Source organism: Spinacia oleracea, chromosome 1 (genome assembly GCF_020520425.1).
Source record: "Spinacia oleracea cultivar Varoflay chromosome 1, BTI_SOV_V1, whole genome shotgun sequence".
NCBI lineage: Eukaryota > Viridiplantae > Streptophyta > Magnoliopsida > Caryophyllales > Amaranthaceae > Spinacia > Spinacia oleracea.
In genome coordinates this window covers 51446999-51474375 of record NC_079487.1, presented here as the reverse complement: position 1 = coordinate 51474375, position 27377 = coordinate 51446999, and the positions used below count along the sequence as shown (strand labels likewise).

At 35.9% G+C, this 27377-nt stretch overlaps 1 long non-coding RNA gene across 6 annotated transcripts in view; it reads left to right on the top strand.

Moving 5' to 3' along the window:
• The first annotated feature begins 4182 nt into the window (after positions 1 to 4182).
• Positions 4183 to 27377, top strand: part of LOC130468140 (uncharacterized) — a 34654-nt gene continuing 11459 nt past the window's right edge. Inside the window, exons 1-9 of one of the 6 annotated variants that reach the window (XR_008928781.1) lie at positions 4183 to 4459; positions 4711 to 4767; positions 6655 to 6735; positions 11395 to 11445; positions 12046 to 12969; positions 16707 to 16946; positions 17037 to 17248; positions 17743 to 18041; positions 18126 to 18761. This is a non-coding gene — a long non-coding RNA (uncharacterized lncRNA). Of the gene's footprint in view, positions 4460 to 4710; positions 4768 to 6654; positions 6736 to 11354; positions 11446 to 12045; positions 12970 to 16706; positions 16947 to 17036; positions 17249 to 17742; positions 18042 to 18125; positions 18762 to 27377 lie in introns of those variants that run through there. The other 5 variants (XR_008928611.1, XR_008928732.1, XR_008928828.1 and 2 more) reach the window with 5 other exon arrangements.

Here is a 27377-nt window from a genome sequence, read left to right as displayed (position 1 = left end):
AAGATAATACCTTGGACAATTGAATTATCATGTTAGGTACCTTAAATCAATCTAAATAAGATAATCACGATCGATTTAGTGTTATGTGTTGCATATTGCTAAAATCAATTCAGAATAGTTTAATAGTTTAACGCATGTCCCTTCAATTATTTATGCTGAGCTAGTAAGGATAACCTGCCTCTGGAGTTATCGATGAGCACTCCTCTCAGTAGTTACAGTCCCCCGAACTCTCAATATCTGCCCTGCGGATGTACGTTGAGCGATCCCCACACCAGGGATCACAAGGGAACCTATGGCCGTCGTGGTCGAACATAATTGCACTCCCTTTATGTCACGATAACCGGGTTTTGTCAGTTTTTCTCATTGTCGTTAAAAACTGAATGGCGACTCCTATATTACTAGTCGATTGGGTGTAAACTCATAGGAAATCTAACTACACTTGATCTGACGACGTCACGCCCACGAGGGACGAGGTCATGCATTAGCCTCGTGCTTTTTCGACCCCCTCACAGTAATAAAGCGCACTTAATTGATCATTAGCAGCGAAATTAGGCTTAATTAATCCTGGGACCTGTGGGTATGGGCCCACAAATAAAATAATCCTTAATAACATTCCATAAATAATACAATTTTCCCAAAAATAAATATAAATTAATATTCTTGCAACCTCAATAATAGGATCTCCATAATAAATAATTCATCATCTCGATATCTCCATAATAAATTACAAACTTCAGTAATAACTTTGACTTGCAACTCGAGCTCCTTAACCAAACCTGTACATCATCATAAAAATAAAAAACAGGAAAAACACAGAAAAATCCAAAAATGAGTGGAAAACTCAGTAATATTACTCCAGCCCGTCAAAACGGTTTTATTTTCAAAAATCATTGGCACATATCAATCATTAACACTTATTGTTCGGAAATAACTTAATTTCGTTATCGTGAAAAACATGTGTCGGCAAGGAATCATTTCCTTTACTGTTCATTGGCAAGTACATGGTTTGGCGGAACTTTTCTGGGGAACTGTTTCCCTGTTAACTGTAACTGTAACTGGCCTCCACCTGTAACTTTCCCACTTACTAGTTCAGTTCACTTTTCCATGCCGACAAAAGCCACATCGTCTTTATTTTAAAATTAACTTTATAAATATCATCATTATTTCCGAACAACGTCTTTAACATCATAAAATAATAACATACTTTAACATATCATCATAGTCATAAATCATCCATCATATCATTTAGCACATAAATCACATAAAAAACATATAATCTCACATAACACACATACGGGCATAAACATAAACGCTGGACATAAAGATTACCTCACATCCAATGGTCCTTAATCAAAATGATTTAAATCTCTAATGCATCACTTTAGCTCGTTGCTCTAAGATTATCCATAAAAAAAAAAAACCTTACATTAGAAATAAACCCATAATCACCCAAATAAAGATGTATTCAACTTAATAACCAAAATATATCATAAAACTTACTTAGCCTTTGAAAGCCCATCATGATAATAATAATAGTTACTCCATAAAAGCTGGCCCACTTAATTTTACAATCCCTCTTTTGACCACTTGGATTTACTTTCAAATGAATTGAAAATGAGAAGCAGTAGCAGTGAAGCAACGAAAAGCAGGGAACAATGGCTTCGTCATGCTTGACGGCACACGGTGCAGCAAGGGAGTTGGTGATTAAGATTAGCTACTCTAGATTTTGGTTTACATAATTGCTAGTAGGATTGATGATTCATTTAGTAGAATGAATTATAGTAGAGACACATAGAGAGTTTGGTGGTTGAGCTCCATTTCCATGGTGACATAATTGAAGGAGAAGAAGAGGGCTGGGAACCTGATTTACTCACACAGGGGCAATCAGTAATTAAGTATATATTCAGATTTTAATTCTCCTTTTTCTGAAATTTTACTAAAAAATAAAATAAAATAAGTTTTAACATAATTTCTAAGTAAATCTTGAAAATAATACTTATCATTAAAATATTTAAAATTTTCAAAATAAAATATTCATTAATCAGATTAAAGCTTAATTAGAAAGGCTAATTAAAATAATTAGCACATTAGTCAAGTTTAAAAATCTAGGGTATTACACCCTCACCCCCTTAGAAAAATTTCGTCCTCGAAACTGGATATCTCAAAACTTAAGGTCAGTCTAAACTCAGATAATCATACGATGACATACTCTTTTAACAACCCAAAAGGTCATTCACTCTTCTTAAAACTCTTATTCTCAGAACTTAATATCTAATAACCCAAATATCGATTAAAAACCTCAAAATTTCTCATATCCCAAAGATCATACAGGCAGTGCAGAGCGGATCCCGGTTTAAATTGAAGTACTTTATTTATAATTTTTGGATTTTGCAATTTTTTTTTCCCGAGGGGGAATATATATAGTTCGGGCGTTTTATTAACTTAAATCAATTTCATTGGATGTTAACATTATTAATAATGTTCTTTTAAAGTTTCCACGTATCATGCAAGTTGCTTTGGCACCTCCAACCTCTGGCATTGTGAAAATTAATTTTGATGGGTCAGTTTGTAACAACTCTGGAACAGTTGGTGTAGTAATTAGAGACAACCTATATGAAATAATGTTGTTAGCCTTCTCCAATTCTTGGTGAAGCAGTAGCTCTAAGTAATAGTCTCTATTAGCCATCTAAAAAAATATACGACATGTTTTCATGGAGGGTGATAATTTATTAATCATAAATATTTTGCAGGGAAAAGACACTCTCACCTAGTAACCTATAGGAGTGGAGGTAATACGAGTCAGATTGACTTCTTTTTAGTAAAGATTGCTTTGAGACAGTGCTACACCAATTGTAAAGTGATTTCGAGTGAGAGTACATTTTTTTTGACAGGAAAATTAATTCATTAATAAAGAGTCATACAACATCTACAAAAAGAGGAATATCTAACAAATACATGACATATTGAATCAAATAAAGGTTTCCTTCGTCAAAACTATGGTCGTTGAATAGATCTTGCAGTGTAGAACGTCTCCTGTATATAACGCTAGAACATGCGACCTTTTCAGAGAGAGGGTCTAACGATTTGTTGTAGCCGCGAGGATGATTTCCACTTGATTCATCTGAATGTACTCAAAAAATTGATATTTGTTGCGATCCCGCATAAAACTTTACCAACGGATCAATTCTATATAAATCCACTACAAGTGAACGACAAACCAAACAAACTAAAACTAACTCCACCATAGGGAGACTAACCAACAAGGGCGAACTGCCCCCGTATGGTGAAAATTTATTAAATTTAAGAGACAATAAATGAATTAGTTGAAGACAAAGGGTCGGAAATAGTCTAATTTCCGAAGAAATTAGACTATTTCCGGCCTACGGCGGCCAACAAAATAAACCCTAGAAAAGAGAGAGAGAGAGAGAGAGAGAGAGAGAGAGAGAGAGAGAGAGAGAGAGAGAGAGAGAGAGAGTGGCGAGAGATTAATATTGTTTGATGTTCATTTCAATTATTCGGGTGAGAGTACATCAACCCAACATAGACTTGTGGTACTTGATTTTCGAGGTAGAAGTTATATAAGGAGGAGAAGACCACTAGTGGAGCCTAAGATCAAGTGGTGGAAAATTCAAGGGAGCAATAACTAAAATTCGTGGAAAATGCGGCAAGTGAAGGTATTTGGACCGGTGATATGGATTTGGATATAGACTCATATGGACAAGAATGGAGCACACCATAAAGGGAATGACGAAAGAGGTTCTAGGGCAATCTAAAAGAATCATGCCACCAATTAAGGACACATCTTGGTGGAACGAAGTTGTGCAACAAGCTATAAAGAGCAAACGAGAATGCTATAAAGAGTTGGAAAAATGTAGAAGTGATGAGAACTACGAGAAGTACAAGGAGGCTAAAAGGGAAGCTAAGAAGGTCGTAAGAGAGGCTTGAGCAAAGGTGAATCAGGATCTTTATGCAAGATTGGATACAAAAGAAGGGGAAAAGGACATTTATAGACTTGCTCGAATGAGAGATAGAAAGACGCGAGACATCGGGAGGATTAAATCACTACTGCAATTCCCGTAATTTCTCGATGCTATCCCCTCGACGCTGTACAAATTTGCTGGGGGGAAATTTCTGTTCGCGGAATTTCTCGACGATGTTTGTAATCGAACTATTTTCTCGACAACAAAGAGCGTCGAGAATTACCCATGTGTGTGGCACGTGACCTTTACTTAAATTTTTTCCGCTCCGCGTCTTCAAATTTTAATTTAATCGGTGAACCGCCAAACCAAATTAAAACCCTAAAAAAAAAAGAAAACACCTTCATTCACCTCTGTCATCAGTTGTTCGATCTGAGAATCCTTCAACCTCCATTGAAATCTCAATTCACTTCAACCCTCCATTGAAATCGCATCTCTTACGCCACCTTGAACCCTCGATCTCAATTGCGGATTTTCACCAGGTAGGTTCTACATCTCGAATCCTCGATTTTTAATGTTTGTTGTTGGTTATGTGAGTCCATTAATTATTAATTGATTTATAGTTGTTTTTTTTATCGATGATAATGATTCTGATAGAAATTTCAAAATAAGAACCGAAATAAGTTATTATAATTTGATGAGAACTATTTGTTAAGGTGGGTTTGAATCTAAATTTTGAGGCTGAATAAGAGATTAGTGTTACCATTTGATTTTCTGACTTGCTTATTTTCAGATTCTTATGGGTTCAATTTCGTGTTATATGTTGGGATTTTTTGCATAAAGTTTTGAGGTAAATTTGGGATTTTTTGCTATATTTGTTTTGATTGGAAATCGTTGCTGTGATTTTATGGTATTTTTGTCTAGAATTATGATAAATTTAGCATGGGTTGCTTTAGTATCTCCAACTGCAATTCATCGGTATCTAATTTAAAACTACCGCCACAAGGTGCTTCTTTATGGTAGCTATACGCCTATACTTTCCAGACCCCTGTATCTCTTTTATCTGTTCTTCGTGTAGCAGTCTCTGACGTACTTGAAGCTGCTTAATTTCTGAGACTGATGATTTCATTTCATTTAATTTAATTCGTTTTGTTCATGAACTTTGTGCTTTCATCAAAAAATTACTATAAAGCTTAAAGGTTCCGGGTCCTAGTGAAGAGGTTGTGTTCATATATTTAATAATCTACGATTTGAAATTAACCCTAGCTTATTTCTGATTAACTGAGTTTAGCGCGTATATTCCAGATTAATCTTAAGCAAAACCTTGGCTTCTTACATATTCAACAAGTTGAATGAGTCTGTAGACAGACATCCAAGTCTCCAACCAATATAACTTACCATATTGAAAATCAGTCATTAAATCTATATTCTTCCCTCAACAATGCACAAATCTCTTATAGAATAATTTTTTTTTCATGTCCCTGACTAAGTCACTTGTTATTTCCCTATATAAACACCTAACTCTAAGTCTTCAGACAAATACAAAACACTCTCCTAACTTCCTAAGTACATACTCATGGCAGCTCTTATTTGCATTGTAGTTTTCTTGCTTGCTCCTTTTCTCTCCACTGAATTGCTTGGTGTGTTGAGTAATATCACTCATAATATCTCCAGGTGTGCCTTAAGATGTATTATTGTGGAAATCCTAGTTTTTGGGAGTCTAAAGCAACAATTGACTGAACTTTTTAGAGTCATTAATATATGTAACACAACTGTTGACTTGACTTTATAAGAACTGACTAAACTTATAAAAGCAGAACAGTACAGAACTTTTAAAATAGAACAAGACACTTTTGACAGAACCCGACTTTATGAGACAGAACTGGACTGAACCTTATTACCTTAGATTGTAGGGTTAGGGTCAGGGTCAGGCTGCTTTCAGGTATGAAGTCTTGGTCACTAGTGTTGTTGTGTGGCTGTGTGGTTAGTGTTTAGTATCAATTTGTAAGTTTGTTGTTGTTGTTGTTGTTGTTGTTGTTGTTGTTGTTGTTGTTGTTGTTGTTTAACTTGAAGGGGTAGAGGTTGTGAACAATCTTAATGTTTATGTATATTGTAGCCTTTATGCTTTTGTCTGGACTAACTAGGTAGTGTTACTTCCTAATTCTTAGTTATTTTGTTATCTTCATTTCATGTGGTTTCTCTATAGTCTAACTATTTGTTTTCTTTGGGAAATTATTTTCTCATCGTGAAAATTATATTTTATTTAAGTAACTAATAATCATTGCTAGGTGTTGATTAGTATAAAAAAATCAAAACTGAAAAATCTAAATTGTATTTTTATATCGTCATGATCAGCTAATAATGTTAAGATCTATGTGGAACTAAATTGAAGACTTTTCTAGGTATTATTTAGAAGACTAACCTAATCACTAAGTATTAAAGCTAGCTCTTTGAGGTACCAAGTTAATTTTAATAGCTAAATAATTGAAAACATACATTTTTTTTAAATAGTGACTGAAAGTTTAACCATTAGTTTGAACTGAAAGTTTAACCATTAGTTTGAACTGAAAGTAGAGGCTCCAGGTGATTCTAGGTTGTTGACGTGTTGTGGTAGGTGTATTTGTTGTATCTTTATCTTTTGCATTGAATCTTACAATCTTAATATAGCCTTTGATTTGAGATATGAATTATTCCAGTCAATTACTAATTGAATTCGGCCATTTGGCACAAATTGAAGGGGATAACAAACGAACAGAAGACTCTAGCGAAGAGCAAAAGGCTTGTGTCAAGTTGATTTTCACTCCTGTAGACGAACCAGGTGATTAACATAATCTTAGATTTATATCATGTTATTAACAATGCGTGACAAAGTAGCTGGTCTTATTATTTTTCTCATGAATTTGTGTGAAGTGTCATGTTTAAATGTTATGAATTTCTATCATTGTTGCATGTTCCTATTGTTGTATGTTTTTCAATAAGCTGCTACCCTTAGTGGAATTCTAGTTTATTGGCTATCAAATTCTAGATTCTAGGATTTTGTGTGATAAGGTTATTTTGTGGATGTGCGTGGTGCAAGGGTTGTCTAGGCTATTTTTGTTCTTGTGTATACTTTTATTCTCTCGTTTGTACGTGTGTTCCATACTAAAAAATCCTTGAAATAAGTAACGTTTTTTTTATAGACATGGATACTAGTTGGATTGATTTACGCAATGGGGATCCTGCTTATTATAATGGTTGCATGAAATTCATGAAACTTGCAAAGGAGACTCTTATTGAAGGAAAAATACGATGTCCGTGTAACAAGTGCAAGTTAAATAAATGGCACTTCGTAGAAGAAGTTGGAGGACATATTTTTCTTATTGGTTTTCTTAAGAAATATAGAAATTGGATTTTTCATCGTAGAGTCGATGAAGGGAGAAATACCTTTGAAACCCCTAGTGATCTAGGAAATGCAGTAGGTCAAGATGACATGGGATATTCGCTAAGAGAAACTTTTGGTGTTGACAATTCAGAGTCGCATAATGAATCGCAAGACATGCCCGAAGATGAAGGTTCATATGACATGCATGAGGAGTTTGATTTTCATTGTAAGGTAGATAATGAATTTCCATCAAGTAACTCAGGTGAAGAAGATGCTAAGTGTAAACAACTAATGGAAGCCGCTGATGAGGGTTTATATGAGGGATGCACTACTTTCTCAAAGTTATCCTTTATTATACACTTGTTTCACCTTAAGTGTATGTTCCACTGGTCCGTGGAGTCATTTACTTAATTTCTTGAACTTCTAATAGATGCATTTCCTCAAATTAAGGAGTTTCCATCGTCTTATAATGAAGGAAAGAAGACAGTGAACGATTTGGGTTAGGATATGAGAAATTCGATGCATGTCCAAATAATTGCATTTTATATTGGGGTGTATTATCAGAAAAAGATGAGTGTCATGTTTGCCATACATCAAGGTGGAAAACTGTGAGAGAAAAGGAGGATAATAAAAGTGAGAAAGGAAAGGAAATATGTAAGAAGGGCGAGCCAGCTAAAGTAGTGCGATATTTTCCTCTTATACCTAGGCTAAAGAGACTTTATATGTCATCTAAAACAACTAAGGATATGAGATGGCATTTTGACCATGAAGATGATAATATCTTAAGGCACCCGTCGGATGGTGAGGCTTAGAAAAGTTTTGATAAAAGATATGTAGAATTCGCCAAAGATCCTCGTAGTATTAGATTAGGTCTAGCAAGTGATGGTTTCAATCTATATCGTCTAATGAATACCAATTGTAGTACATGGCCGGTGATTTTTGTTCCTTATAATTTTCCACTGTAGCTTTGTATGAAGCCATCATCATTCATTTTGTCCTTGCTTATTCCCAGAAAACATAGTCCTTGGATGGATATTGATGTGTATTTGCAACCATTAATCCACGAGTTAAAGTTATTGTGGGAAGGTTTAAATTCCTTTGATGCGCATAGTGGAAATAAATTTAAGATGCGAGCAGCCTTATATTCCACTATAAACGACTTTCCGGCATATGCTATGTTGTCCGTTGGAGTACAAGAGGTTACAAAGCTTTCCCTACATGTGCCCATGATACTAATTCATATTGGTTTGGCGGCAAAATGTGCTACACGGGGCTTTGAAAATGGTTGCCAATTGATCATCCTTATCGTTCTCAAGGTAATTTATTTGATGGGATAAATGAATACGGGGTTGCTCCGGTCCTTGCAAGTGGGATAGCCATTTTTAAGGAACTAGAAAAGGTTAAGTATGTTTATGGACAATCAAAGAAAGCACAACCAAAGAAAAATCTAAGAAAAGAAAGATATTTAAAGGTGGAACTTCTCATGATGAGCCGGATGATGATGATGGTGGTGAAGAGGAAGCCCAATAAAGTTATTTGGAAAAAGAAAAGTCCACTCTTTGAGTTGGAGTATTGGAAACATAATCCTCTAAGACATAATTTAGATGTTACGCAAATTGAAAAGAATGCTGTGACAATGTGATATGAATTGTTTTAGATATGGATAAAAGTAGATATGATAAGCAAGCAAGACAGGCTCTCAAAGACTATAATATAAAATCTCATCTTTGGCCTCAATCTGATCCAAATTGTGTTAATGACTATTTTCCTCCCGCTGAATACACCATGTATACAGAAGAGAAAGAACGTTTTTTAAGGGTCATAGAAAATCTTAAGGTTCCCGATGGATACGGGTCTAATTTGCAAAGATGCGTAAATATTAAGCAGCGTAAACTTATTAATTTGAAAAGCCATGACAATCATGTCCTCATTCAAGATATTATTCATGTTGCTTTAAGAGCATCGAATGCCACAAAAGTAATTGAATTACTTGAGGAGTTGTCTGACTTTTTCAAGAAGATTTGTTCGACCACTATTCATTCTGATGACTTAGATACCATTCAGTCAAAGCTTGTTTTGACTCTTTGTAAGATGGAGAAAGCTTTTTTACCAATATTTTTCACAATCATGGTTCATCTACTAATTCATCTAGTGGATGAGGTCAAATTTGGCGGACCTGTTCAATACCGATGGATGTATCCCATTGAAAGGTCAATATCTCAAGCCTCTATTTTATTTTATTTTATCATTTCAATTAAAATATATTCAATATTGCTATCTTTTTCTTTCACATTCACTTTCTTCATTCTATAAAAGGTACTTGGCATTTTTGAAATCTCATGTAAGCAATAAAGCCCAACCTGAAGGGTCAATTGCGGAAGGGTACCTCTTATGGGAGACAATTACATTCTGCTCTAGATATTTAGAAAGTGTCGAGACCATATTCACCCGACCGAAAATAAATAAAGATGATGAATAACACCTATTTATATCATTCGGGTTGTCGTGTGGTTGGAAAGCAAGAAAACGTTCGTCTCGATGACAAAAGTTTAAGACAAATCCATAGCTATATTTTGCTTCATTCAGATGAGATGAAACCGATTATTGAGTAAGTAGTGTCATAAGTAACTTAGAGTTACCAACTATTAATTTTTCAGTAACACAATTTTTTCAATGTTTAAAGTGCTTTTATATGTCAAAAACGACAAGAGGATGAATGTGGAGAAAGTCAATCCAACGAAATTGTTGAAATTGGTTGGATAATCAATGAGTTCCCTGAGTGGTTGCGAAATCGGGTTATATATATGCAAGTAACCTTTTGACTTTTTTGTTTTGTATTTTTTTTAAAATCTGTATTTAACCATTTTTAAAAAAAAATTAGGCCTATAAAATAGATGATAGTACAACAGAAGGAAAATTAAGAAAAGCCTTGGCCGGTGATTTAAGTAATTACAGTAAATAACTGAAAGACGTCATTGTCAATGGCTATAAATTTGATAATGTGGAACGTGGGCGATTTCACAAGACACAAAATTTTGGAGTTCTTGTGGAAGCAATTGGCCAAGAGTATTATGGAAGACTCCAAGACATATTCGAATTAGATTACTATGGTTCTTTCAAGGTTATAATGTTCTGTTGTGAATGGGTTGATATACATAGGGGTTTGAAAACATACCCAAATGGTAGTATTCGTGTAAATTTCTCGAAGTTGATGCACACTGGCCGAAATTTGCATGACGATCCATCTGTTTCCTCATCTCAAGCAAAAAAATGTTTTTACATTGAGGATGGGATACAACAAGGATGGTTGCATGTTATTAAGACTAAGCCTAGGGACTTCTTTGATATAGGCGATGATGAGCCTTAAAATTATGCTCTTGCTCCAACATTATTATGCATTGATTTCAAATGAATGGATTTCTTTTTTTATATGTTATTTTGAATTCTTTCTAGAAACATCTTTAGTGTATGTCACTGGTAGAAATATCTTTCTAGAAATATCTTCAGTGTATGTCTTTCTTTCTAGATATTACTTTGTTAGTTTCTATTTTCAATAGTTAAAGGGTGGATTTTATGTGTTTGTTGTTTCTATGTAGTTAGGCTGCAAACGAGTGCAAATAAAATTACTAGCTTGCTATTAAGCATAGGTCACGAGCTTGTGCCTTCACTTTAGTTTTATTCTTCCTAGTGATATCTTTCATCTATTCTCAAAGACATTTCATGATTTCTCCTAAACTTGATTTGCTGCTTATACTTTAGTTTTATTCGTATAACAGTTGAATCTGTGATGACTGCTCGCTTGAATATGGTTTCTCTTTAAACTTGTAATTGTAATGGCTTAGTTTGAGAATATATGGATCCCCAGTACATCAATTTTTTTTTCCGTTTCCCCTTTTACATTTTTTTCTCTTTGTTTGTATATTCAATTACTTTGTTCAGTTTGTTATAGCTTTGCACTCTTCTTGATGATCTGTTGTTTTGACACGTTCGTGCATTGCATCATCCTTAAATAATAGCTTATCAAACTGCATGTTTATTTTGAGCCTTCTATGTCTGGCTAAGAACCATTGCAACAGTCTTACCTCATTGCATATGTGGATTGGCTGTGGGCAACAGTTGCTGCAGCAGTTAAGTGGCCCGATTCATAATCTGCCTAAGATATCATAGGTGCTTCTCTTCTCTTGGTCATTTTTACATCTGTTGAAGCATTTATCATTTTAAACCATTTTCAGAATACTTGAACTGACGCATGCAAGTTATAGGCCAAAATAGCATTTGTCTACATGTGTATGTTGATAAGTTCTTCGAGGTTGTAGACTCTCTCATTATATCTCTGTAGATCCTGGATTTTATTCTAGTTTAGTCTTGGTCTAATGTGATTATCTTGCTACTGTTTGTTTCAAGTTTTTTCCATTTTCAGCTAGATATCCCCTTGCCCTTTGTGTTATTTTAGGTATGTTTTGTAGAGATCATACAGTCAGAAACTGGTTAAGCTTGATACAATTTTATTTGCCTACATTTTTCATTGTCTATATGATGTTGAATTAATAGTCCTTTATAGTAATTAGTCTAGCTTATTGTTAAATTCTCAAATGAATTTAGCATCCTCTTAAGCACTGGCTCCTATTTAGCTTAATTATTCTTTGTTGCAGAAGCACCAAATTTTGCTGAAGAACTCTGATCTCATTATGTCTAGTATTTTTTTACTTTTATTCACATCCATATAAGTTGTATACTTACACACCTCTTATTATTCATGTCTTTCAGGGACGAGATGAGTTATCGTAGCAAAGAAACTAGGATTGCAGCTCTAAATGAGTCTCGTAATGCATCTGAAGTTCCTCCAAAAAAGGCTCAAAGGGCATAAACATCACAGTCAGCATCACAGTCAGCATATCCATACAAAAATCAGTCCACTATCCCAGTTCCCTCGCCCTCACTCAAAAACACAAGGCCTGCATCATCACAGTCAGTCCATCCACCAAAAAATCACCCAACGATTTCAGTGCCCTTGCCCTCACTCCAAAATATAATTAAGGCCGGTATCATCACAGTCAGTCCATCCACCAAAAAATCACCCCAAGATTCCAGTTCCCTCGCCCTCACTCCAAAATACAAGGGGAACTAATGACAGACGGGGGCCATTTAATCCTCAAATTACCACTCCCACTCAACATGGGACTTCATCTTCCACTACCACTAGCAACCCTAATTGGAAAAATCCACTCACTGTACCAACAACTAGTGAACCTAAGGTTTCATCGAAAGGGCCATCAAGGTACAACCCTACTATAGACAAGACTTTTGAGTCACCTAATATCCCAACTGAAAATCCAACAAAAGTCCCACATTCTAGGCTGTCAGAACCACCCAAGCACCCTTCCACTTTGTCTCTTACTTCTCAGCTACCATATGAACTTGCTAAACAGTCTACATATTCGACATCTGCTGCTTTTGATGCTAGTATATTAGAAGAAACACATGATACTCGTACTGGGAGTTCACCAACAACACTTGAGGATGAACATGCATGCCATATAAGTGATAGAAAAGCAACAGAGAAATCCAAAGAATCATGTGATGGAAAGGAAAAAAAGATCATTAAATGATCTAAGTCTCGATGTCATGAGTCGCTCCCAGAATGGCTAAGTACAATTAAGTATGATAACAAGGAGCAGGTTTTGACCATAGGTACACTCACTTCCTCTTATTTTAATGAATAATTTCTTGTCATATTGTATAGATTAGTTGAATTTGTTTCTTGCTATTGTATATCTACACACCTGTAGCTTCGGCATATTCTGATCAGAACCCTTTAATTGATCTGATATATGTGCTTCTCTGCATCTGCTCTTAAACAAACTTTACAAAATACAAAACTGATTACAACACATAACAGAACAGATTTTGCCTGAACAGAACAAAACATAACTGAACCAGGCCATTGAACAAGAAAATCTGCCTGAACTGAACTTCTGCCTGAACAGAACTGAGCCAAGCCACTGTGTAGTTAAAATTTTAGCTTTACCTTTTGATGGCTTTCTTTTACTCAAAACTCATATATCATCATGGAATTTCATATAAGAAATTGTTAGGAACTAAAGGAAAATACGACAAAGGAAAAAACTTAAAGAGCGAAACATGATCATGATCTCTTTTCCTATCCAAAGTATCAACCATAAAATATCCTATATAGCAAATACGTAGTATGCAGTAGTAATGAAATTTTAGTGAAAATCATATCCCCATATGTAGAGTAACAATATGCCAATCAATTACTTGTTGCAATATACAGAACAATACCTTTAATCGCAACATAGTTGGCAGTTCCTCCAAAAGCAGAACTATCAGTATGATCATGATCAATGACATTTTACATTCCCTCATAGCCGCATCTCCATTGGTGATCATAATGCAAGCAGTGGCTCCAAAGCCAATCATGTAAGAACTGTTTAAATTGAATATGACATATTAATTACGAAAAAAAAATTAGGATTATCATCAATCAACTAACTTTGAAGAATATCAATGTAACACCCCAAAATTTGGACATTTTATATAATCAAAAACCCTGTTTTTATTTCATAAAACCATTGTCCAAACCTTGGGAGTGTCACTGCTACATTTATTCTCCTTAGAAAATAAATGCAAAGCAACAAAACAATTTAAAACCATTAAAGTCAAAATTAACTAAGTGGTCTAAAAGGTGGCCCATAAAAATAATACAACCAGTTCTCATAAAAATAAATAACAAAGTTCAACTTAAATTGAAATAGAAATTGTCTCTTGACTAGGTGGTTATTCTAAGCGTCTCCTCACTCGTAGCCAAGTACCTTTACCAACCTGCAAATATAAATAGAAAAGAGACAAGAGAGACGAACTCCCAAAAATTAGATAAACTAAGTAATTCCAACTCCATCCCATAAAATAAATAATTTTAGTTTTGAAAACGTTTTGAGTATATAAAATAAGTAATTTAAACAAAAAGTATCAATTTAATAATTCCATTATTAAACTTATCACATAAGATCAATATTAATTAAGTGAGGGAAAGAGAACGCTAAGGGTCGCGCGTAACCCTTGAAAATGCCAAAGTAGGATGAGTACAGAATGTCCCTAGTGTGCACACCCCTCACTAATTAACTATGGGTCTCCGTGACCGCGCATCAATAGAATTAGGAGGAAGACGAAGCAGAAAGTTTAATACAGAATAATAGAAACCTACTAGAAGCCTATCGGGTCTCCACTAAAGTGCACCGATAGAACAACATCTAGAAGGGCAACATGTTCCTATCCTAACTCTTACGGGTTTTTCCCTCTGAGATTACACTTTACATAATTAGTATTTTAATAAGGTCAAAACATACAGACGATCAACTCACAGATCAAAACAATACAATTAACTAATGAAGTAGGCACATAAAATTGAAACATAACAAGTCCAACCTTATTACTTACAACCTCAATTTTGTCAACTTACGCAACTCACATCAAAGAACTCAAATGCGTTGGTATTCTCCAATATCTAATGACTGTAATAACCCAAACAACTAATGACTATAATAATCCAGAACCACTTTTATTCTCTATTTCCTCAATACTAGTACTACGTACTTCAACTCGGAATATGTAACTGAAGTAATCTTTTTCGTAATATAAGTATAGATTTAAAATAACATTCTCATTATAATACAACTAGTATACATGTTGGTTTATAATTTCACATTGTAAAGCTCATATACATAACACTTAAATTCCTTATCCCATAATAATACATAAACATGTCCAAAATATTTTTCTTAACGGGACCTAAAGAAAATGGACATTGAAAATTACCTTGAACGCGCACGTACTCAAACTAGTAGTCTCCTTGCGTGGTTCCTAAGTAGCCTCCGTCTATGATTACACAAAATTAATGAGCCTAAATTAGAATATCGATCGCGTAGTTGATATGTAAGCAATTCATTCTAATACTACTCCAAAATCCCTTTATTTGATAAAATAACGTATTAGTTGAATTAAAATAGACTGAGTTTTATAAAAAGAAGCCAAAATATTTTAATTTTACAAATAAGAGAGCAAAATCAATTCCTATGTACTACCGCAAATCGATCAATTAACAACTTATAAAACAATTACTATTAAAAGTATTATTATCATGTTTTCCACTAAGGCAACCTTAACCAAAGTGCAAGACAATTGTGAATGGTGATGGACACGTGATTGGTTTACTAAAGTGCAAAAAGAAATTAAGGTGAAGTACATACCTACTGCCAAAGAAGATACAAGAGATGACAGACGGCGCAATGACGAAGGATAATGGAGTTTTCCTTGCAAAGTTTCTAATGTATTAGACACGGCAACGCTGGCTTTTAGGGAGTATATATAGTACGTGTATACAATATTAGGGTTTAATTAGGAGACTTAATTGTATAAAATAAATCTGAAAATATAGTTTTAGTTTCTTTTAGTAAAACTCATTAAAACCTTGATTTTAAACGTAAAATTATATTAAAATACCGAAATAATTTATTTGAAAATACCCGAAAATTCGGGAAATTACAATCAGGCCTAAAATTTTAAAACTCGACCGGTCGGGGTTGGTTGGTCGTGGAAGTCAGTTTGTTGGTAGAGATAATAACATGGAGAAGTTAGCTTTTATTTACTGGGAAAAAGAACATAGTGGGCAGAGTAGTTAAGTGATCAGTTTCTTTTGTTGGAGTGTTCAAATTTTAAAATGTGGAGAAGCATAGAGGTTTTTAGAGGGAGTGAGTAGAGAAGCTACCTGAAGACACGAAAACACTACCAACATGGGTCTGGGGATGTTGATTAAGTGGCAGACGTTGTGAACACTCTTAATATTTCCGATTGGTACTTGTGCCTGAACTATCTAGCTAGCTAATGTTCCTTCTTGTTCGTAGTTCTTTACCTTTGGTTATTCTGTAGTCTACCTGTACTATCTAAAGGCAGAGCTACTGAGATTGTATTTCTGCAACAATTTTGACTAGAACAGTAGGTATTTCCTTGTTGTTCTAACACTTTATCTAGATCAGTTTTGCTATAAATGCACTTAAAGAGTAGTTGCTTATGATTTTCATTCTCATCAACACAAATAGGACACACAGATCAGTGTTATGCAATACCAATAGTTTCAAATCTATCTTGGTTTTGTAGTGTACATTGACTGCAGGCACAGAATGAATCTGTGATTTGGATTTTATGTTTAACGTTAAGCTTCAATTTTTTATGTTTCAATCTTTATGTGCAAGAACATAAAGATAGAACTCTTTCAACATAACAAAACTGAACTCTTTGAACATAACTTGACATGTTTATTTGACCTGACGATCTGTTTTTAACCCCACAGTTGTGTTTCCTTGTCTTTCCTAATTTGAATGATTTAACTCTTTGATGCTTCCTTTTTCCAGATGCTAAGGGTAATCAAAAACTAGTTAGCGATTCAACCAATGGACGTCTGGAACAACAATGCAAGCATCAAATATGTTGTGCACTTCAATGAACTATACCAACCGATTAGGAAAGGTGGGCATATTTTAGTCAGATTCCTTAGAAGCATCGCAAAGCAAGAAAGTTACTGCCCAATTTCTGAAAAGACTTGGGGTCAACTGGACAACTGTTTTAAAGTTGACATCATCAAATTGATTAGAGTATGTTTCTTCTCTCGATTATGCTAATTTATTTAAGATTGAATTTGTGTTAACTCATATGACTAATTTATGACTTCATATTTTTTTAAGGACCACTTTGTGATTCATGATGATACAAAGTATGAGGACCTAGCTCTCCAATGTGTTATAGAGTGTGGAGGCAATATAAATATGAAATTAAAAAAAAGTACTACTTACCGGATGTGAAAACAATAGAAGACATTAAAAAGTATGTGCCACCTGGAGTTTCCAAGCAAGACTGGGTGAACTTGGTCAACTATTGGGATTCATCCAAAGGGAAAGTAAGTTTTTACTATATGAACTTTTACAACTTCTTCAACTTGCTTTTCGACAATGGTTCCTTTCTGCAACAAAGAGGTAACTGTTTCATACAAACATATGCAAGTAACATATCTAGAACTTGTAAAAGTATGTGGCAGTAAGCTAACAAGTACCTCAGGATCATCCAAAAGTCCAAGTGGACTAGAATTTTGATTCAAAAGGTCAACTACAGTCTCATTGTAGTTCCCAAAGAAAAGATTTTCACTGAAAAATTCCTTTCAGCACACAGAAACACACAAGTGAAACACACAAAAATAAAGTCTAATATTAACAATGATCAGAAATCTCATTTCAAGCAATTCAATCTTACATATACTGATATATGTCCTCAATAGCATATTCAGTAATTCCTCTCGTTGGCAAACTTAATATGCATTATCCGTTAGTAGCTTCGTTAAACCCTGATTTTGATTTTGATTTTTCACAAAAATAATGATGTTTAAATACTTTGCAGAAATTGTCTGAGTACGGAAAAGAGGCACGAGCATCTCTGAGTCATTTTCATACTAATGGTTGTACAAGCTTGCGAATACACGTGCTGGTTATGTATAAAACCATTAATCCAACTACTCTACAACTTATAACCGTGATTTGTCTCTTTATAATATTACATGTAACTTGTTTCTATGTATATATTGCTACTTGTAAGAAGATGAACATGGAGAAGATATGAGCCTAATATAACTTTGGCTAGCTTGTTATAAGAAGAAGGATGGAACCTTTGTCGGCAACACATTCACCGAAGACTTTTTGGTAAAGTTCCGATGGTTATTCTTAGCTTGTACTTTCTTTTGTATAATTTTATTCTCCCATTTATTTTTTGTATATGTTATGCAGGATGATGTCAAGGCAAATGATGAAAGGTTAAAGCTTCTTTATCCTCCTAGCTCCAAGTCAATTAAGGAGATCTAGAATGAGGCTTTTGAGGCTACGCTATATAATCGAGAAATTCCTGAAAAACCACAAGGTTATGGATTTGGTGTTCGTAAAGGAGACATTTATGGGGTGCGTGGTGCACTCAGAAAAGCAGGGTTTGGTAAAGGAAAAAGGAGGGTAATAGAAGTGGATAGCATCAATGTCGAGGTATCAAGCTTGAAGCAAGAGAATAAGGAACTTCATAAGAAAAATGAAGAGATAAAAGACAAGTGCAATGAAAATGGAAAGCTGATTAGGACAATGACATCATTGTTTTATCAAGTTTTAGAATCCATTTGCAGTGGAGACGCTTCAACACAACTTATAGACGCTGCACAAACCGCCTTGCGTATGGCTAACCCTCCGGTATTATTGAAACCCTTTCACTTAGCATTTTCTACTGTTTTCTATGACTGATTATGTTAAATGTGTGATGGATGAACTGACTGTATTTAGTTAAGAATTGAACAAACTTTACAAAATACAGAACTGAACTTTACAACACAAAACAGAACTGAACTTCTGCCTGAACATAACTGAACCATGCCACTGAGTAGTTACAGCATAGTTACGGAGTAGTTTGCTTCGTATTAGTCATATACTAGCTTGTATGTTATTCGGAGTATAAGTTCATGCTTATCCATGTAGGGTACTCTTTTCCTTAGTTATGTTGCCTGATGAATAAGTGAGGGCATATAAATGTAGGATCCACCCTCTTGCTTCTTTGGTTGAAAGTTAAATACTCATATCTAACCTTTCTAGTCGAGAGACAGTAACCCAAGGTAAAGAACAAAGAAGACCTGCATAAGACTTAGTATGTCTGCTATCATTAAATAATTGCCTGTAAAATAACTGCAAAAAGAAGTTTTAACTCAGACCTGGAAATCAATGTACAGTGTACATGCTTCAGTACCAAGGCCATAAAACAGAACCGGTAGAGACTTGTTCCATGTGATTTGTAATTGAACAGAAACTCTATGAGTTTGTTCTGTAACAGTTATCAGTGTGAATGCGAGAGATTCTTGTCCTATCTCCTGATCAATTGATCTAATATCAGGTTTATGGATTGAAAAACTTCCCCACACTGTCTGTAACACCCCGTTAATTCTCCTTTTTCTAAAACAACCCTTTTTATAGATATAACTATAGAGAATTATCAAGGTATTATCGCCCGTCTGAAAACGTAACGGCTTATTCAGAATTTTGCAGCGGAAAACATAAAACTACTTTAGGTTTATAAATAATCGATTACAGGTTTAATCTCAAAAACCAATCAACAAAATTTAGGAAATATAAATAATACGACAAGTTTGAAGTCCAAATTAACAAACCCAAGTTACCTAGCAAAACAAAATAAATACAAGCTCTCTAATCCCGATCCCAATGATGCATCATCTTCAGACCTGTAGATGGCAACACTTATTGATCCTTAGAGACTGCTCACCAAAAATGGGTCATCGCAGGATCAATAAGGCATAGCCATGATCAACACATACAAAATAAGCACGTAACCAGCAAAGCTGAGTACTACATACCAAAACAATAATAATCCTAACATGATACTATTAAACGAACAACCCTAACATGATACTAATAAAACATAAGCAAGGATAACCAAAACATAATGACTTGAAGACTATATTTGACTGAACTAGACCTTTGTATCATTAACATTATTTTAATTGAAATAGTCAATGGACTTAGTTGTCTACTAGAAACATCTTCACTAAGGAAGACGAGGTACGGGCGCGACTCCGTAAACCCCAATGACCTGCAATATCGAGGGACTTTTGAATAAAATAGAACCGGTGATGAATAATACCACCATGAACCCCAACTCTTGTTTGTCCGTCACTTTAGACGTGCACAGTCTAAAGCTATTGCTACTCAGTTTCACTTTACATGATTTACAAATTGAAACTCTGTTATGACTCAACAATCACATAAGTCATACAATCAACAATTATTCTCCACTGTTTTTATCTTGGAATTAAGTAAGTGATCACAGAGATGTCAACCAAGACTTATTCCAATTAATCCAACCTTTCCTTTAATACTGATCAACCCCTCTATATGGGTATAAGGTTTCAACTTACTAAACAAGGTCCTCGGCCCTCATAAAGTAGTGAAAAGCTAAAAGGAAACAACGAACAATCGATTTGAATCAATATATATAATAATCTAATGTTCCCAACCAACATGTTCGCATCAATCATCTACTAACATGTTATAATTCTCTTAACGAAATACATATGTTCAACACGTCCATCCAACAATATTAAACATGTAATTCCAACATAGCCAAGTTCATCAACAAATTTCAACATGGATTCAACAAATAACACACATTCCAAGCACACAGGTATGTACGTACCTTGTGTAAACAAACTGATAGGCCACTTTAACGAATTCAAAAATCTCCTATAGAGAAATCTCCGCCTAAAATAATCAAGAAACGTACCCAAATCAATTCCTACTAATTTACAGCAACACTAACGTACTCTAAAAATATCTTAAACATGCTTAGAACATTCCCCAATATTTAAACTTAACTAATTCACTACCTATCATAAATGATTCTTCACCAATAGTCACAATTTATCACAAACTCCAATATAACATGTCCTTTGCAATTTCCAACAACATAAACTAATTTAAACTACTCCAAAACGTAATTAACATGTTTGAAATCATAAAAACAATAACTTTAATAACTTATCATCATCCTACCATGATTTCAAAACTATTAAAACCTTAAAATTCATTCTTTAATAATTAAAAATCATTATTTCAATGCAATTACATTATCTGAAAATTAAATTTATTATTTAAACATAATGTATAATCTGAAAATATAATTTAATCATAATAACTTATAATTTATATTCAATAAACATGAATTAAATAACTAACCTAATTAAAACCCTAACTTATATATTAATCAACCAAAACTGAAAATAATTAATTTATAACATCAACACCAAATCTGAAAATTATAATTTAACTATAAAGATTAATAATTTAATTCAAGAAACATAAATTCAAATTAATAAACTTAATTAAAACATTTAAATAACTTAGGGTTTAAGAAATAACCAAAAGGAGAAGAGAGTGGCTGGCCGACGGAGGGACGGCGGCCGCAGTGCTGGTGGTCGCGGGTTGGGCGACGGCGGCACCAGTGCTGGTGGTTGCGGGTTGGGCGACGGCAGCAGCAGTACTGGTGGTCGCGGGTGATTGCAGGCCACGAAAGAGAAAGGGGGGGATTGATGGTTGGCCGACGAAGCAGCGACGCTGCAGGCGGCGACGCGGCGGGAACGATGAAGGTGGTTGGTTGTGGCTCGCCTGGTTGTGCGCAAAACAGAGCACAAGTGAGGGGGAAAGAAAACAAAGAATAATGAGAGAGAGAGAGAAAGGAAAAACGAAAGAGATAAGAGGTTACCGGCGGCGAGGGTGACGGTGGTCCGGCTTGCAGTGACGGCGGCCGTCGGCTGAGGCGGAGTGTTGAGGGTTCACGTGAAGTTGAAGGAAGGAGGGTTGAGGCCTTGAGGGTTTTCTTGTTCACGTGAATTTGATGGAGGGAGTGTTTGTAATTTTTTTCTTGTTTTTGTTTTTACGTACAATAGGAGTAGGGAGGAAGAGTTTTGGGTCTTATAGTTTGGGCTTTGCCAAGTGGGCTTAGAATTAGGATTTAGTTTTAGGATTTCAAATCCAAAATTAATTAGGATCGTTTTCTAAATTCAATCGATTTTCGTAATTCGATTTCTTTTCAACGTAAAATTCTAAAATTACTCTTGGTTTCATAAATCGTTAAAAATATTCAAATGTAATAAAACAAATATACGTTAATTATATATTTATTTCTTAAATTCATAAATTCTATTTAAATATAAATAATATACATTAAAATATATTAATAAAATTTATAAATTTACGGGGGATTACACTGTCTGTTCCTAAGTTATTTGCAGTGAACATTTATGCAGTATTTTGTTGGAATTTTCTGTAGTAATTGGTTGGAATTTTCTGTAGAATCTAATCAACCTAGACAACATGGAGGAATATTGGCAACCTTATCTGATGATACCTGTAATCCCCCGTAAAATTATAAATATTATTAATATATTTTAACTTATAGTTAAATATATTTAAATACAATTTACGAATTTTAGAAATAAATATGTAAGTAACGAATATTTATTTTTATACGCTTTAAATATTTCAACGATTTATGAAATTAAAATAATTTTTGAATTTTATGTTGAAAAGAAATCGAATTACGAAACCGTTTGAATTTAGAAAACAATCCTAATTGGTTTGGATTCAAACACTTATACTCAATCCTAGTTATAGCCCAAATTGGTAAAGCCCAAATATATAAACCCAAAACAAACCTAAACCCCTTCCACGTGAAACCAAAGATCTCAAATCGCTCCTCTTGTTTCGGCATTCACGTAAAAGAACTCCTACTTCTCTCTTCTCCCTTGTCAGCCGTCGCACCACGCCCACACTGCTGGACCACCACCTGCACCGACGACCACCGACGACCCTCGTGGTAACTTCTTCTTCCTCTTTCTTCTTTCGGTTGTCTTGCCCTGCTCCTCCTCTTCTGTTTTCGTCCTCTCCTTACTTGCTTTCTCTTTTTTTTACGTGCGAAAGCCACCACGCAGCGCACGCAACCACCCCCACCACCTGGTCGCTGCGGGTGTACCCCCCCCTTGCTGCGCCGCTTTGTTTGCACCGTACGTCAGCCATCGCTGACGCCCTACAGGTGTAGACACCTACTTTTGTCCCCATTCCCGAAAGGGAAGGCTCGATGATGAGAACGTAAATCCCCACTTGACAACGCATCTCCTATAAAATAACGAATCTCATTACCCCTTTTCATTTAACCCGAAACTTGCTATTTATGGAAACCTACTAAAAATAGTAACTGCCGTAATTGGTAGTTGTTAAAAGTGGCAAGTCATAAAAGATAGAAACCTGTCAGAATTAGGTGTTGCACTCCAACATAAATCCTAAATGAGATAGAAATTGCGAGAGAATCCTATTCCTAATATGATTCGAAAGTAAGAGTCACGTATTAATTAAAATCCTAACGAGCCTAGAGTTCGTAACGGGCCCAGACGCATCCCGTCACAAGGTTAATACGCACTAAAGGACTCAATTAGATCTCAAATACTCCAGATTCTAGGAATCCGAATCTGACTAAGAAAAACAGCCCAGACCCTATTTTCAACGCCTGGCTCTAGGCGCCGAAATCTTCGGCGCCCAGGCCTGGGCGTTGAAAATACCTGGTACGTGTTTTTTCTTAATTCCTCGTGGATTAGAATTCTGCAATTCTATCTTTCCACGAACTCTTTCCTATAAATAGACCCTTAAGTTCGACGTGAAAAGAAGACACAACACACAATTATATTCTGAGTATTGACTCTAAACCCCTAAGCCTAAGCCTCACGCTGCAAAACTGATCACGCGTTCTGTCGCAATCGATCCATAAATCGAACAGAACGTATCCCATCCCATAATTTGAGATTCGTTAAATAAAAGGAGAAATAGCAAAGTCAAAGTGGTTAGTTTCTGAGAACCGTGACGCACCTCTCAAGGGTGTGTCGTAATGTGTCCCTTTTCCATGATTTAATTGCTTTCCTCGCACTTTTATGAACTGTTAAACTAACTAAAATCTGATTGTTCGATCACGCTTAATAAATATGATATTTTTGGGAAATTGGATTATCATGCTAGGTCCCTTAAAACAATCTAAATCAGATAATCGCGTTCGATCTAGTACTATATGTTGCATATTGATAAAATCAACTCAGATTAGTTTAATAGTTAACGCATGTCCCTTCAATTATTTATGCTGAGCTAGTAAGGATATCCTGCCTCTGGAGTTATCGAAGAGCGAGTACTCCTCTCGGTAGTTACAGTCCCCCGAACCCTCAATCTCTACCCTGCGGGTGTACGTTGAGCGATCCCCACCACCTGGGATCACAAGGGAACCTACGGCCGTCGTGGTCAAACATAATTGCACTCCCTTTATGTCACGATAACCGGGTTTTGTCAGTTTTTCTCATTGTCGTTAAAAACTGAATGGCGACTCCTATATTCTAGTCAATTGGGTGTAAACTCACAGGAAATCCAATTACACTTGATTTGACAAAAAGAAGAGTCACACCCACGAGGGACGAGGTCACGCATTAGCCTCGTGCTTTTTCGACCCCCTCACAGTGGTGACTCCGCTGGGATAGTACACCTATCCCGAACCCAATCGCTCGATCATTAGGTCCCTCTCGCCAGCATGCCCCCTTGGCTTGCACTTGCGGGTTGGCCTCTTGAGCGAAATTCGTCTGCTGAAGACACTACCTCGACCGGGGCATGTGTTGGATCTACGATAGAAGCGGTACCAAGCCAGGAGCAAATAATTACCCATAGAAGCCTATCATAAACTATATGACATATTATTATTGCCTCATTATGGAATGTTAGTTATGAAGGAAATAATGCCCTTGGTCCAAGTATGCATTCAATGATAAGTCTAATAAATGCGGTTCAGTATTAATTAACAAGTTAATAATTCAGTGAGATCAAGTGAGCTGAATGCCTAGCTAGAGGCCGCTTCAGTTCAAGTGGAATTAATGATATTAATCCACAGCTTACTCTTGACTGAACCCGTAGGGTCACACAAATAGTACGTAAACGGATCAAGTATTTAATGGCATTAAATACTCCAACTATGGATATTCGGAATCGACGGATCTTGGTTTCAGTGGGAGCTGAGATCGTCACAGGCAAGAAATGAATACTCCGGAAACGATGATATTGCCGGAAACGGAAATATGGATCGTATCGGAAATATTAATATTATCCAAGTCGTAGATGTTGCCGGAAACGGAAACATGGTACGTATCGGAAAATATTATCGGAAATGGAAATATTGCCGGAATCGGAAATATTGCCGGAAACGGAAATATTGTCTGAATCGGAAATATTATCGGAATCGGAAAATAATTCCGGAAACGGAAATATTAAATATTTGTTCGAAACGGAAATTAATTCCGGAATCGGAAATGTTAAATATTGTTCGTATCGGAAATGAATTCCGGAATCGGAAAATTAATCGGAAGCGCGTCGTACGAATTAGCATCGGACGAGCTTGCTAGACGAAGGCCCAGCACGAAGCCAGGCCCACGTCCAGCAAGCGAAACGCGCGCCACAACACGCCAGCCCAAGGCTGCGCCAGGCCCACCGCAAGGCAGGCCCAGCGCGCGCCCAAGGCTGCGGCAGTCGTGGGCTGCGATGCTCGGGCTGTGCGCGCGCACGGTGCCCCTCGTGGGCTGCTGTGCGTGCGTGGGTGTTTGTGTTCACATACGAAACCTAAAACGTACAGGATTCGTTTAATGATTAAATTCCTAATTCTATTTGATAAATTAATTAAATAAGAGTTTTATTGTGATTCTAATTTAATTAATTCGTATCCTAATTCGATTCCAATTCTCTTTCCATACCCCTATAAATATGTGGCCTGGGTTCACAATTTATAACAAGTTTTTCAAGTATTCAAAGTGAGTTTTTGAGAGAAAAATTCAGACACATTCCTTGCTCAAAAGTGCCGAAATTTTTAGTACCTTAAGGGCGATTCTAGTTGGTCAATCTTAAGGCGGATCCGGACGTACTGTGGACTATCTACGGAGGGACGACACTTGGAGTCCTAAAGACTTGTTCTTGTTCGGTTCGGGCGCAGCTAGGGAAGGCACGCAACAAAGAGTATGCATCTAAACTATGCTAAATGATTATGTGTAAATAATATGTTTTCCTGGCTAAATGGTTTTTCCGCATGATTTATGAATTGTCATATGTATCATAACCTAACAAGTTATGTGTAGCGAAATATATGATTGTGTGTGACAAACTATCCTAGAAAACCAACGACCTTAAAAATTGCCCAAACATTCATAAACTAATTTGCCAAAGAGTTATACCGAAACACGTGTTCCGCAAACCCGAACGATCGCCACAAAAATAAGCGACGCTCGGGATGGCCTGTAACGAATCCCACAAACGCTGCACAACGCGTAAAGGACGTTATTAGGCAAGCACGCAAAATCGAAGTCGCATAAACAAAAGTAGACGCAAACAGGAAACGAGAACCAGCCAGGGACGCATTTTCAACGCCCCTGGCTGGGCGCCAGAATTTCTCACGCCCTACGCTGGGCGCTGAAATTGCTGCTTGGCCTTCCGGTCAGGCCCAGCAGCCACGGTGCCCGCGCAAAAAAAAACACGTAGTAAAAAAAAACTTTTCGTAAAAATTGCTGCAAGGGCGTATGAAAAGGCACTCGATTCTAAAAGCGACAAAAAAAATAAAAATAAATAACTCTTTGTGTCGTTGTTAGGCCTCCTACGATGACAATACTTGGCACCAAAACCGAGCATGCTAATTGAACAATCTTGAATGTTACATGGGCAAAGTATTCAAAAAATAAATGTTCGAATGAAGTCTTCAAGAAAAAATAAATGTTCAAATAAAAAATAAGTAAATCCGAGTCTAGACTAGGCTATGCCAAAGCACGATCTAAATCCTAAGTCTTAGTTGTCTTATCCATAGAATCGGTCCTAATGCTTGGTGTCGTTCTGCAAGTTAAAAGGTTAAACCATATTCAGTCTCCCTTCCTAACATTTAATAAGCACCCATATGTAATTGTCATCCCTTGCTAAGAATCCACGGCCTCAATACGCTCTCTCACCAATAAAAAGAATATATTATAGTATTTGCAAAATGGAAACAGTCACATTCTGAAAATCATTCCCACATAGTCGCACAACCCCCAAAGTGAACCTAAGGTGTCAACACCATTGGCAAAGAAAAAATTAATGGCCTCAAGGCTTATAATCACATTGGGTCACGACTATCATAGTCCTCTCGAGTCACTCGCTCCTTGAAATACTACTAAGTACGGACTAAAAGATTTTCCATGAATGCAACATGACCAACCATGAAAATACCCAAATCGGCATACCATAAGGCTACCATTGGGGTAAAGCAATACACACTAAGAGAGAAGCCGCACTAATGATTCTAGTCTTGCAAAAATAAAAATTCGATCTCCCCAATTAACTACCTCGCCAACATTAAGCAAAATGGCGCATGACAAATGGACACCCAAGGGTTAAAATCTA